A 15189-nucleotide genomic window follows, 5' to 3' on the forward strand; every position below is an offset into this window, starting at 1 on the left:
TCTGTGGTACAGCAGTTAAGTAGTGGCTCTTAGTCAGGGCTCAGTCAATGTTGTAATGTTAAGAGAAGATATAAGTAAACAAGTAACTCTGTCAACCCTCGTGACAGTGGTAGAGATCTGCACTGAGCGAAGGGTGAGTACACTTTGAGCTCATGGATCCACATCAGGCTCACAGTGGATTCAGTTTTAACTCCTGGTTCGCTAAAATTAAAAGAAAACCCAAACGCGTAGCCACGAGGGTCAAGTTCTCCCCACTGGTTACAAAACCCTAATGGAGGACTGAATGTCCTTGAATTTCAGAAATGTTCAGTCATCGTTATGATGTACACTAAATATGGCGCTTTTCCACTAGTACCTACTCGACCCTTTTGGTTTTCCACTAGGCATAGTACCTGGTACCAGGTACCAGGGAGTGATGTCACTGGATGAGTCATGAGAGCGACTCGATCACAAGAATCAAGCCTGCCATTTTTAAAACCCTTGCTACAGCGACCGGGCGATTTTAGCATTTAGCGAAACATGGAAAATGGCTGCACGTAAACCAACACCGCGGTCCAACGAGTTCTTAGTTGTGTTGTGTGCTGTGTATTGTGTCGCATACAAATGACGTCGGAGGAGTTTCGGCCCGCCTTGCTATGATGACCCCACCCACGTTGAGGTGGTACTCAAATGTAATGGAAAACCAACCAAACCGTGTCGAGTCAAGCCGATTAGGTACTAGTGGAAAAGCGCCAATATATAAACCTACATCCATACAAAAACCATTTTACACAGTTTTTACTTCATAACATTTCCAATTAATCAAATGATTGATTGGGTAGCAATTCAGAGGACTGGAGGAGGGTACAAAGGAAGGTGCACCAAAAAAGCGAAATACATCCTGAGAAGGAAAGGGCTTTAATACTCAGTGAGATAAAAAAAAAACAAGCTCTAATCCGCTGCCCCTCTGCTCTCACTTAACTTTTGCTATACGATGAATATGCAGCAAACAGTCTTTTTTTTTTTTACATCTAAACCTCTCTTTTCTTTTCCTGTGAGACATTATTTATGTTTGATGACTCATCTTGAAGTTGTGCTTGGATCTCTGTCAGCAAAAACTTTTTCAGGTGTGTTAAGGGCTGATTCATCCTAATCCAAAAGCATGTGTAAGAAAGGCGTGGACGGAGGCCAGCAGTCCTCAGCAGCTCTGTGTGGTGCCGTGTTAGCTAAGCCTGAAGGGGCGAAAAGTCTCACGGGGCGTTCACAGCAGCTCCTGCAAAACGTATAAACTGGTAAAATCCTATTTTTTCGCCAAGTGAATGCAAAGCATAATTAGATTTTTTTTAAAAGCCACAGTGTATAAGTTGTGTTGTATATTTTAGAATATACTTCATAGTATTAAGTGATGATTTTGATATCTAAAGACATCCAAATATACATTATATACAATCATGAAAACATGTTCATAAAACAATCTACTGCTTGTAGAACATTTCTTTCATTTTTCTTTTTCATATTTCATTATGTCAAGTATATCCAGGCCTGTGATCATCATAAGAGAACCTTACTCACTGTAACATGTTATGAACCGCGTCCTCTTACAGCAGCTACTTCTAGGCATTGAAAGGACTTGTGTGTTCGCGTTGTGTAGTTAGGATTCGTATTACATTAAGCATTTTAGTAGCTCATTGTCCGCTCAGATCTAGCTCAGGACCTCAGCGCCTTTACATTTGTCTGACCTTGGAAGGAACTTTTCAATCAGCATTGTGCCTTCCATCAAAAGCCTGTGCAAGGCCAACACAGTAAGCACACACTTCAGTTCAGTTTGAAGCCGCCGCGCTTCTCTGATCCAGAGACCAGCCTTTTGAGTCGTCTTCATCTAAAACCAAATGTAACCGTGTGCTACGTTCGCTCGCACTGGTCTGCCTGCCTGAATGAGAGCAATGATGAAGACACTGTGATTCCTCCTTGAAAGTGCAAGAGCGGCGTTTGTTGCTGAGCGAAGTGACGGAAAGCAGAGGAGCATCCAAAGGAAGAGAGACAGTCTTCACTAATTTTTTCCTCTTGATATTAATTTGCCATTGCTCTGGGATCTTCTGCAATGATCGTCCATCATCCAGGCCCTTTCGCACATGTTTGCAGGCATTTGTGCCTGAGGAGCTTTGTTCAGTATAAGGGGGGGGGGGGGGGGTTGAAATTCCATTTACCATAGCTGCCTGTGACAGATGAGACCTTGCCTTTTCATTAGTGAAGCAGGATGCATGATGGGTAACAGATTAGATCACAGGACTGAAACGGCTGACTCTGTAGCCCATCTTGCCGCGGCCTCGACCATCCGTCAACCTCTGGACCGCCCCCTCAGTAGCACACATACAAACCGTAAGCAGCCAATCGTGTCTCAGCCTTGATGACATGTGACCAGTCCGAGGTCACCTCCCCTCAGTTGGTATTATTCATTTTCTTAATAGAGGCCTTTATCCTGGCTGATGTAAGCCGAGTGTGTTCGTAGACATTACCTGTGGGGTCTGATGGATGAGCGTGGAAGCAGCCCACACCCCCATCAGCCTCCATATAAGTGTGTTCAGGTTGGGTGCAGAACCCAAGGCTGCCCAGGTACTTATGTCATTCAAAGCTGAGAGCATGCAGGTCACTTAGCCTTGGAAATCTATGTGTGGGTGATGAGAGCTGTACAGTGTGCTGGGGGTGTTACTGGGAGCTGGAGCTGCTGCAGTTTGTGTGCTGTGCACTCATTGCAGATGGCTCCCCAAGATAGATTTGCATTTCGTGAGCTTCAGCTATTTGGAGAAGGTTTGTTGTCAGTTCAAGGCCTGAGCTGCAAAGCAAAGTTTCCTCCTCCACAACAGGGATATATTACAGTTTACACACACACACACACACACACACACACACACACACACACACACACACACACACACTTTGTTATATGATCAGCAGTGCAACTTTTGCAATGAGTTAGTTCAACCTGAGAAGTCGTTAGCTGGAGCAAGGCCTAATCAGGCTACTTCTAAAACAGTTTTCACTGGTACCCTCCACTGAAAATACAGTCACTCTGGGTTTATCCAGAGTAAAAGGGAAACTACCTCATGCCAGAAAGCATGGCTAGCAACTGTTTGAAATGTCATTTTCAATGCTGTGAGCACCAGAGAATTCCACCTGTGTCCATTGTATCAAGGTAGAGGCATAAAACTCAAAGTCAGCAACTAGCTGGTGAACATGGTGGAGCATGTAGCTGCTAAAGAGCCACATATTTTCTCAGTAGTTGATGGAGGCCAAAAAGAGAGTGAGACAGTCATCAGGTGGACGTGAATCCAAATGTTGCTCTGTGACTGTTGGACGTGGTCAGAATATGTCTGCATGCTGTTTCCAGCTCGTGGAGTTGGCCCCCAAGTGATCAAAAACATAATGTCAAGCAGGTTTGAGGCCCACTCAGACCAGTATTTATAGGAGCAGAACGCTTCAGTGAATCTGTGTGTATCTTCAGTGTTGAATTTATTAGGAAGCAAGACAAAAACAGGCCTGTGATGGAGACTCTGTCACTGATTGTGGACGGCACGTTTCAGGGTGTAAAACAGAGCCAAAGCATAGTGCTGGCTTATATAGAGGCTCCAGAGGTCCCCTGCAGGTGTGCTGATGGCGGAAGGTACCATCTCTAACCGGGTGATAGGTGATGTTACCTAACTGATGAAGCTGTGTGTCAAAGCGTTGGGGTTTATTTCAGGCCTTTGACTGGGAGGTGGTGATGCCTATAAGTAGTGATATTTGTGTGATATTTTTGATTCATGTAAGAACTGGCAGTGAAGCTGATTGTTTAAAGGGAAGATAATTGATTGATCAGCGGTTGGTTGGTCCAGGGGGAGGGGCTTAACATTTATAAGCCTCTGGCCACCAAAGCACACGAGGAGTCAGTGTGAGGGGGGGGTTGTGAACCAGACAGGTTCTTTCTGTCTTGCTGTGGACGTCCAACTTTCTCTTTTCCTCACTGTTTTTTGTGAATAAAAGCACCTCAAGCCATGTTTAGTTATCTTTTATTAGACAGATGACCCACTGATTTTTGTAACAAGGCCCCTCATTCCAATTTTGCCAGCTGAAATGAGAACTAGCTAATGAGCTAATATGTATAAGGCACACATTTTTTGTATTGTAAATATTTCTTGTCTTTATTAATGTTTCTTTCCTATATTTGTTTCTTGACTTGCAGAACTTGTCGTTTTTACTTCTACTTTCTACTTTTCTCTGTGTATTGTATGTACCAATATACTGAGGAATAAACCTGATTCTGATTTTGAAAGAGCATCCTCTGTCACATTGTGCTCGTCATTAATTACTTTTGGGTATTTTCAAACAGTATGTTTCACTTTTAGGACCTTTAGGACGAAGATGAATTGAAACGTTAGAGAGCTTAGTGCTATCCTGGGTAACGTTAGACGGAGTTGCTAGATTCCTCAAATCCTGCAAAGTGAGGATTATTAACACTTTCTTATCATAAATCTAAGAAAGCAAGCCATTTGTATTTGAAAGTGACTTCAGTTATGTAAAACATCTCAGTCATGACCCAGCTCATTCAATAATCCTGCACATTTGCAGGTTTGGGCTTAAGGACGTGCTGCTCTGACAAAACAGGTCCACATTGATTTTAAACTGACTTTGAAGAAATCCAGACTCTTGTCAAATCTTCAACCCTCCGATCTGGACAACTCAGTTATGTCTGTACGAAGAACAGGACAGAGCTGCTAACTTTACCGGTGATAGATATTATTCAATGACTGTCTGGTCACCAGACCAGCCACTGTTGTAAATAAAGCGTGTATGCTGTATGCAGGGTTTAATTGTGTGTAGAAGTGGCTGTTTGCGTAACATTGTAGATCTCCAGTGGTTTCTCAGCAGCGGAAGTGAACAGATGTCGTGGCTCAGAGCCCTTCATCTCTACAAGCCTCTGGGGGAAACACCAGTGTGTGACACTGACACTCACACAATCATCACATCTGCTCTTTCTGCCTTGATTTTTGTCTTTAACTCCCTCTTCTTTTTTTTTTTTTTTTTTTTTGACTTATCTGTATTTTCTCTTTTCTCCTTCCTCCGTCTCTTCTGTCTTCCTCCGCTTTTCATTCCTCTCCGCTGCCACAGGGCACGAGAGTGTTGACCTGAGACTGTAGACTGCTCTGATATTTGCCAGCGCGTGTCCTGCGGGTTTACTCATTTGAAGCTTATAAATGTGCAACCAAAAGACACCCTTGAGCTGAGTGTTGTACAAAGGTGTTTACCAAGGTAGAGTGCAGCGGGGGTGAGGGAGGGTGCTGCCAGGCTAAATAAATGATGGGATCAGAGGTTTCGGCTGTGGGGACACAATGAGAATGAATCACACCTCGAACGCAAGGATGCAGAGGAGGGCAGAGCTGCTAAACTCAGTTTACCCTCCAACAGTATCTGCACAATACAGCACTTCAACTAGCATCACTTCTTGAAGATTATTTTTATATTCTTGTATTAAACCTGCTAAATGGATTTCCTCCCAAGACTCCTCATTCTGTCCTTGTTTGTGTAGGAATATAAAACGGGACAATGGACCATAGAAACCACTGATGACAAAAACATCAACATATCAAAAATATATTCATGGCGCTGAAGGTCTTTCTATACACAAATACAGTTTGAAAAGCAGCATAGTCAGGAGGGCGGTAACCTCACCAAATAGTTTGAAAGTTTGAGGCTTCGTTCGTAACGTTGGCGTCCAAATTTTAAATCAACATTCAGCGCAGCGGCCTTCGAACATCTGCTTAAACTGATGATATGTACCAAATTTCAGCCCAGTTGTGAGGTGAGATCCCAAATAACAGCGTGCCCTCCTTAAAGGTTTGAACTTTATAACACAACAATGAATGACCCACAAGTAACGCTCAAGGCACACAACCCTTTGCGACACTTAAATAATTTGCAACCGTAATAATTGTACATTTACAAAATTATACTGGTGTACAGTGTCCCTGGTGTGCATATGGCATAACTTCCATCTTCCATCACTTCCATCTGTTCAGTATCTTATGTTCTTGTTTTATCCCTAACCCTAACCCTAAATTCTGTTTCTAACCACGTGGTTTTTGTGCCTGAACCTAACCAAACTGCAACTATTCCACAGCAAACTACACACACAGTCCTTCTTGTACTTTCTTTTGGCTGGCCCCCATCTGGTCCCACTTACTGACAGAAATAAAAAAATATTTTAACACAATGTTAAATTGATGTATCGGGCATTATGTTTCACTGGAAAGTTAAATGTGCTTATGTTTTTACTACAGTGCTCTTCATACCAGAACTCTGTCCATGTTGTTGTGGAGATAAGGCCATGTTGAGATGTAATGTGGGGGCATCAGGGGACATGGGCCCAGCCACCTGGGAGACGAGGCCACTTCCCCCTGGACTGATAAACTGCACCTTAACCGAGATCATTATCCAACATCTTGTTATCTTAATGGGCCAGGGATAGGGTGTCAGAGCGACAGCCCCGCCATCTTAGGCCTTCTCATTTACAGATTAAAAAACGAAAGTGCCGCCCATTAATTATTTAGCTACAATCCAACCCCTTGTCCACCTGGCCTCCTTCTCTTTCTCTCTCCCTCTCTCTTGCTCCCTGTTCCTGCCATCGACTGGCTGTCCGGCTCTTTGGACTCGGCCGCTGCGTTTTGTGTTGCCTGAGCATTCAGTACAGCCGAGGGGAGAGAGGCAGAGCGGCGGATTAGCTTTCGCTCTTAATCGTGTCGACATCTTATCACTGCCGTGGAAAGTGGAGAGGACACTGGAGACCCTGGGGGGTTCCAGAAAAATGAGGAGGAGAGGTAGAGTGAAGAGTAGGAAGGGGGGGATGAAGGGGGGGGGGGGCTGTGGGGGGGTGGGGGGGTTTATCCAGTTTATCCAGTCCAGGCTATTACTTACACCTGCAGTTCACTGGAAAGACACGGCAGAGTTCAGGAAGGGGACTGGGCTGCTAGGAAAGGACAGAGAGTAAAGCAGGTTCCCGAACAGGTTCCTGTCCCATTATACGAAATGAAACAGGAAGAGGTCACTGACTGCCGTCATAGGAAAACTTGAACCTTAATTCAAACAAAAACACAACGCTGTAAAGAAACAAAAAGAAGATTTTTAGAGTGTAAGGAGTAAATTAAAAGAGAGTTCAGTCTCTGACTTTTGACTAATATTCTTAGGTTGTTTTATTTGAGTGCCTAAAATAATCCAGACATTGAAGGATTAAGGGAAAATGCTATATTCACTATCTGATATTACTGCAGCCTAGTACCATACCGAAGCGTGTAAGTGACCTGCTCATCCAGCGGAGGATACCGTGTCAGCGCCACGTTTTGCTCGCCTAAGCATGTAAAGTACATACATGTCTGAAGGCGCAGTGCCAAACCATCATCTTTTCCTAAACCTAACCACGTAGTTTTGGTGCTTATTGACAAATACCCTCTAGCAGTGGGTCTATTACAGGCTCTAGGGTTAGAGTGGGTTGGACTGTGAGGTAACATAACACACAGCCAATGACTCGAAGAACATAAGGTTTGGTTGTACAATAAAAAAAAAAGCCATATATTTCTGTATTTTGTATTCTCGGTGAGGTAAGAGCACTATGAGATTCATTTAAGGTTTAGACTTAGATATGACAGGTGGATATAGAAGGTTTTTAAGCCATTACACACATTTGTGCACGTCATGGATCCAACACGGAGAACGGGCTGAAAACAAAAGCAAACTTACGCCATTATAATGATATTATAGTCACATAACAATTACACACACAGGGGCTTAGTAACCAACGTATGAAACAAAGTGACTTCATAGAAAGTTGGCTAACAACAGCTAACATAACAGCACAACACAGCGTCCCCTCCATTTTCTGTTTAATCGACGAGAGATGTATTTTTCAGAGGGAACGCTGCGTTATGTTTTGTTTCCAAAAGTCACAAGACTGCACGCTCGTGATGGTTTTAAACACATTGTGTTTATCAAATGTCTGAAATGCAGTTTGTAGCTACAGCCCCTAAAAGTCAACCATTTAGAGATAATAGATTTTAAACCATTTTTATAAGCCATTACACACACACACACACACACACACACAACCCATTCTCCAGTGAACACATCAAGGACTGAGTATCTGTGCCAAGTGGGCTTTGGCAAAGCTAAAAGTTGACATTTTGGAAACACAAAATGGGGACAGCGGCGATGTTGTGGTTCACCTGCCGTATCAACTGAAGAAACAGAACAACAGGACAAAAAAAGAACCCAGACGGCACAAAGACTCGCATTGTTGCCGTGGCAAATGTGAAACCTCAACAGATAAGCCACAAACAGAGCGGCAGTCAACAGCTACAACAGGGAAAACAAGAGACAGCTCTCTCAGACCCCCACTCCTCTCTTCTGTCCCTCCTCCTCTCCACACCACCCCCCCACCCCCCCGAAACCCAATCAGTGCTTATCTGTCCATCCGAGCACCTGAAGTGTACAGATGGACCAGGAGATACAGTAGAGATTGAAAGGCGAATAAGGGGAAAGTAGAAGGGAGAGGGCAAAAAAAAAGGAGGAAGAGAACAAGAGGAGGAAGAAAAAAGAGAGATAGCTAGTGAGAGGCCTGAACAGAGGAGCTGTGTGACTCACCCAACCTGCTCTGAATAGCTGCAGAGACAGAGAACCGGAGACCGAGCGAGAGGCATAAAAAGACAACGGAGGAGAGAATGAGGAGGTTTCAGATCACCCAGTTCTCCACAGACGCCCCACTGTGGCCCTATTCTTCGGGTTGCCGCTCACCATTCAGCGCTCGTCTTTCGGCCCCGGACCTGGCGGGGGCCCCCGGAGTGATCAGAAGCCATCTTTAAGCTCTCTCGCTCCCCGATGGGAGGCCTCCATTCTGCTCACTTACACATTAACACACACACCACACAGAGTCAGACCTGTTGCTGACCTGTCTGGACTCACAGTAACAGTAGTGTATCACAGCAGGGTTTCCAAAGTAAGGGCCTTTTGCCAGACTGTGACGCCATTATGATAGGTTCATTATTTACACTGTAAAATGTCCAAATATCAGCCAAGATTTACAGTCAGGTCCATAGATATTTGGACATTGACACAATTTTCAGCATTTTGGCTCCATACGCCACCACAACGGATTTGAAATGAAACAATAGTGCAAGATGTGCTTTAAGTGCACACTTTCAGCTTTAATTTGAGGGTATTTACATCCAAATCAGGTGAACGGTGTAGGAATTATAACACATTTTATTTGTGCCCTGCACCCTTTTTAAGGGACAAACCAACATAATGCAGATCCTTTGCAGTCAATGACAGACGCAGTCCAAACGCAAATACCACACTTGAAATGAACTCTAGACCTTTTATCTGCTTCTTGTGAATGACAGAATGATGTGAATAACACACACCTGGCTGTGGAACAGCTGAGCAGCCAATTGTCCAATTACTTTTAGTCCCTTATAAAGGTGGAGGGCACATAAAAAACGTGTTATACTTCCTACACCGTCCCAATATTTATGGACCTGACTGTACATGTAATCACCCAGTCTGTCAAATTCACAAAAATCCAGTATCACAATATAAAGGTGGGCGGCTGTGCTTCAGAGGTGGAGTGGGTTCTCCATCAATCAGCACATCGGTGATTTGATCTCCAACTCCTCCAACTCCACATGTTGAAGTATGTATGTGTAATGTAAAAGTAATGAGTAGAAAAGCACTATACAAACACAGACCATTTACCACCAGTGTCAGCACTTGATATCTTAAGAGGCTTCTATTACAGCGTTAGCTGTTTGATCAGCTCCAACCTGAGGACCAACACTAATGTTGACACAAAGAGCATGTTAATACAACAATCAACTCATTTTTTTCAGCTCAAAATGTCTGTGCACGTCGCTGCACCTGCTTCTAAATACGCTCTAAGTCTCACAGTGGCTCAGCCGAGTGTTCCTAATCCATCTCATACGAACTTCATCAGGAAGGAAAACACGGAGAGGACACGGACGTCCAGCTGCTTATGACAGTCAAAAGATAAGGAGGGGATTGATGGAATACGGTAAATGCTCTGTATTTGTATAGCGCCTTTGCAGACATTTTGACTACTCAATCTTCGTTCATCTTAACCTTTCATACACATTCACACACTGAAGCTGTAAGTTAGGGAACAGTGTCTTGTCCGAAGATCTGGAGGAGCCAGGAATCGGCGCCACGTGCATCACTGCATTGTACAAGCAACCTTTACACACAGCTTTAAGCTCCTGAAATTCTATTCAAGAACTCTTGGCAAATACTGCTTGCTATGAAATATCAGATAACATCAATCTTGATATGAACCACACATTAAGATCTGACTACTCCGACCCCTTAACCCAATAAAGCCATTAGGAGGCATCTTATCTTAAGTGTCCAGACCAATCTGTGGTTTTCAAAACGGATGTTGTGAAAAGAACCAAACCCTATTTACTTTAATTGTTTACAATGAAAACTAGCTCATAAAAAGTGGCTTGTCTTTACTATGTTATAGCTTCAGCATTACATGTATTGTGTTATGTATTAATCCTTATGAGTCCAGATCTCTCCTATTCAAACAGAGCAGCTCCACCAGCATCACTGCCATTGTATCTAGATTACATGCAGCTGCTCTCTTCTCCTCTCGTCATCACTGTGGCCCGCAGCCCCCGAACCCATGTACCCATGTAAATGGTAGTCCACAAACCAATGGGTGACATCACGGTGGCCATGTCCACTGCTGACGTACGTCGTCATCTCTCGAAGGGCCACAAACAAGCTTCTGGAGAAACAGGGAGTCTGACAGTAGCTTCTCATGGCTGCTTAGTTCTGATTACCTGCTCTACATCTCTGTCCACTAGGTGGTGGCCAGTCGGTGTCTTCCATGCCCCCTGACCCTCCTGGTCTCATGCTAGGGTGTACCCTTTAAGAAAGCTTATTAGCAACTGTCCCATAATGCTGAACTATTCCTTTAAGAAACTGGCTTAGATGTTGATGGACATCTGAAACTGAACAGACATAGAGTGACTCAGTAAGGAGAGGATGTTCATCATCACTGATGTTCCTGTAAGGGTAGTTTCATTTGTACTAATACTACTAATAACGAAATAACATGCAATAGAAATTATGAGAAAAACTCATTTCACTGTTGTTTACTCTCTAACTGTAGTTTCTCTGTGAATGCAGCGCTCAGATGCATCTTTTCCACATTTCCCACAAATCAAAAAAAAGCAAACATGTTTACAATAAAAACTCCACAGGGTACCTTTAATGACAAACTCGCACATAAAACCAGAGGACTGCAGGGTCATCTCTCACAGCCAGGAAACCTGTTTTAGCAGGCGAGCGCTAATTCTCCTGACAAAAAGGAAGAAAAGATTCATTCCTCAAACGGCAGATCAAGCCTCCACAGCGACATGCCAAAGAGCACTTCGCGTGCTGTTACTTCACTTCACACATCCTCGATAATCGGAGCTCTCTCCAAAACACTCCAGGACATGCACACAGCACAAACAAAAAAATCAAGTGTGTCCTTTTTAACTGGCCATCTACTGAGGAGGGACAGACACGAGTCAGCGGCACCGGTTGAGCAGCAGATTGCACTGCAGGGAGAGGAGAACGATGTCGTGGCATAACAATCATATCTATTTCCTGTCACCCCTCTGCTGCGCTGACCCTCCGCGTTTGATTCTTCTCTTCTCTCTATTAGTGCTCGGGCTGCTTTTATGTTGTACAACGTTGACAAATCACATTATGGAGTGTGTGTTAGCGCCGGCGGGGGGGGGGGGGGGGGCTGTATAGATTACGGTGACAGGCAGAACGCGGGCAGAGAAAGGACCCGGCAGATCCATGTCCTCTTTTCGCTCTCTATCTCTGCAGTAAACTGTCAACTCAACTGGGTTCTTCATCATCGCCGTTCTGCAACAGCAGCGGACAGCGGGGAGTAAATAAAGATACGAAAAGCACACGGAAGGAGGATTATGAGATGTGAAGAGGGTGCTGCTGGGCCGAGCACCGCTGTGCATGTAGGCACGGCTATAGGGGGAAATAAAAAGTACTGTAAGAGATCTACATATAGCAAACAGCAAAAAAACAATGACATTTTTTCTGGTTATTTTGTAATTTAAATGCCAAATGAATGTGCATTTTGCCTTCGGTTAAACCCACATATATATCATTTTTAATAACCCCAGGCTAAGACGCATTAAAACACACAGTGGAAATGTGGCTGCAGATCCCAAAGTCAGTGAGTCCACAGAAGCAGAAATATGCATATGTAATCTTGTTACCAGATTTATAAACTCCTGCATTATGCATTGTTACACCAAAGAGGTTTTATTTTTAGTCCTGCTTTTGTGTTCGTCTGTTAGTCAGCAGTGCGCAAAATAGGCTACCCCCTGATGGAGAGGTGGTGGTGGTGGTGGTGGGGGGGGGGGGGGGGGGGGGGGGGCTACGTCCAAAACAGAGAATACCTAACTATATTGTTAATGAACTATTGTGAAAGAATAGGGAGGGTTTGTTTCAAAAATGAGTTTTAAGTTTAAATGTCAGGTTCAGATGGCTTTTCAGACACACTGCTGCTGCTGCTGCTGTGTTCTCTGTGTGGTATGCAGAAATACCCCCTTCACAAAACCCCAGGATTTCCATTTACAAAGTTAAAAACATGCAAAGATACGTAACAATTTAGTTTTGTAACAGAACTTTTAACTACGCTCACTAAGCAAGTTGCTTAGAGCCCCACAGACAATGCCAGGACTGAGTTCTGGGAATACAGGCCTGACAAAAGTGTGAGAGGACATCACTACGTTGCACATGAACATGTGTTCATACTTGTGTGTTGTCTGGACAATATATGGGCATGATGGCACTCCTCATTGGCGCTCATCATTCTAAAACAATTCATTGATTATCGAATCAACTTTTAGATCCAACTCTGGACTATGGACTAGCGACAACTCTGGACTTGTGAGATGAAAAAACAATGGATTGACAAAGACTATTGATTAAATGTTCAATTTAAAATGTTGATTCGGACATGCTGGTAAATATGGATATAATAACCCAGAAACTATTCAGCCAAGTCATGATATGGAAAGTACTATATGTTTGACCATGAATAAAGGAAATGTGAGGGAGTCAGTTTAATAAAGGAATAATAGTATTGTTATCTAGAAGTTACAGGTGATTCTAGAACATTGTCCAGAGCAGCAGACTCATTTGATCCACATCGAGCACAAGCCTCCATTTTATTTTACTATTTTGAGACAGCCATAGCCCATATGTGTATTAGTATATAGTCAAATACTGTTAGGACCAGACTAATCCTCAGGCAGTGTTATATCTTATTATTTTCTACATTTTAAATGTCTTATTTAGTTAATATTTTTTTATTTATATCTTCAGATTCTAAAGATATATTCTATTTATATAAATATGTTTTGGCTTTTACCTCAGTCTGTTCTGTATAGGGGAGACCAGTCCAAGGTGTACCCCGCCTCTCACCCCAATGTCAGCTGGGATTGGCTCCAGCCCCCCCCGCGACCCTTAAGGATAAGCGGTATGGACAATGGATGGATGGACGTTCTGTATAGCTCTGTTTATTCGTTTCTTTTCTATTCTTATTCTTTAACTGACAGATGGAGGAAAGTGTTTTAAGAGAGGGAGCACTGTGGTGGGAGCGCTGGGGTGTGAGGTGCGACTGTGTGGCAATAGTAAATGGTTTACATGGCTCACAGGTCAGGTGGGGGGGGGGGCTCCTCAGCAGAATTCTGCTAAGGTCCCCAGGGAGTTCACTACCAGCCCGATGTGAATGCACAACGGTGTATCCACTACAACAAACTGGACTATACCACTGGTCCACAGGCACCCAGAAGACCCCTCCCCCCACACAACAAAACCCAATTTAACCCCTTTATAAGACTTCAAACACAAATTCAAAAACTTTACAAACTTGTTTAAAACGGGGGCCCACAGACATTTGACTGATTTTTGCACATTTCAATAGTATGAACACACACACCAGAAGAAGAGTCAAGACACAGGCCCACACACTTGGCATTTATACTAAACATGGGGGCAGACTGTCCCTTTAGTCAGCCATGGGGTCCTCAAACATGGGCCTTGCCAATGTTCAAGCACACACACATCCAGCAGTCATTCGGCAGGAGGTTGGTGAGGCCCATAATTATCAATGTTCCCAAACATACAGAATCTGATATTTCCAGTTTTAAATCAGAGAGACTCCAATCCAGTCAGTGACATTAAGATTATGTCTGTAAACCCCTGACACTACAGGATCCAGACAGTCTGTTCAGACGAGCCCCGAGTCAGGGACACTCCCATGGGCGTTGGGGTGAGGGCTGAATCGAGACCCAAAATCTTACCACTTGTCCTCTGGTGTGGGGGCGGCACAAGTTCATCCACTGCACAAGTCTGTCTCATCCTTATCCAGTAAATATAGACCTTTTCCTAACTAAAAAAAAAAAAAACCTGGCTGACACTCAGCAGAAAATCTTTGTATTCTGGAGGAAGGACACATTTCTGGGAAGACTCAGCGAGGAAAGAGAAGATCCTCACTGTGTGTTTTGTGTGTCAGGTCACTGCGCTAAAATGCCCCTCTCATTACTCACTTCACAATATCGGTACAAATCCACAATTTGTGAACCACCGTTTGTGCTTTTGTCACTGATTGTTTCCATGAAAACATTTGTCACGGGTGTAGCTGACTGTTACCATGGAAACACGGGGCTTGGTTTGTCAAATAAAAAAATTCTCAGGTACGTGGGAGACAGTTCTTGCTCACCTAGACGAGGACTAATTTCTCATGGCCCTGTAGCACGCATGCTGTACAAGTGGTAGCCTTTTATTATTTCTTTCTCTTTCTCCTGCACACGTCTGATACCTGTTACTTATTGATTTGTCTCATTGTTTCAAGAAAGTTCCCAAACTACGACATACAAAAAAAAAAGGTCAGTTTTTGTTTTCATGAAGCTGTCTAACCTCACACATAATGAAAGAGGCTCAGAGCTGCTGCTGGACAGTATGGGCAAAGACTGTAGGGGCACACAGCGGCCTGGGGGATGAAATACATGATAAAAATGAAAAGACCTTAATAAATAAACATCTGAGATCTGTGCGGAAGGTGGAGCATGCATTCTTTTCGTA

The 15189-nt window shown here is 43.7% G+C and overlaps 1 protein-coding gene across 1 annotated transcript in view; it reads right to left on the reverse strand.

The window, feature by feature from the left end:
• Nucleotides 1–15189, reverse strand: part of LOC139215560 (retinoic acid receptor beta-like) — a 105892-nt gene that overhangs the window by 38439 nt on the left and 52264 nt on the right. The window lies entirely within an intron of this gene.

The sequence above is a fragment of the Pempheris klunzingeri genome, chromosome 16, assembly GCF_042242105.1.
Source record: "Pempheris klunzingeri isolate RE-2024b chromosome 16, fPemKlu1.hap1, whole genome shotgun sequence".
Classification (NCBI taxonomy): Eukaryota; Metazoa; Chordata; class Actinopteri; order Acropomatiformes; family Pempheridae; genus Pempheris; species Pempheris klunzingeri.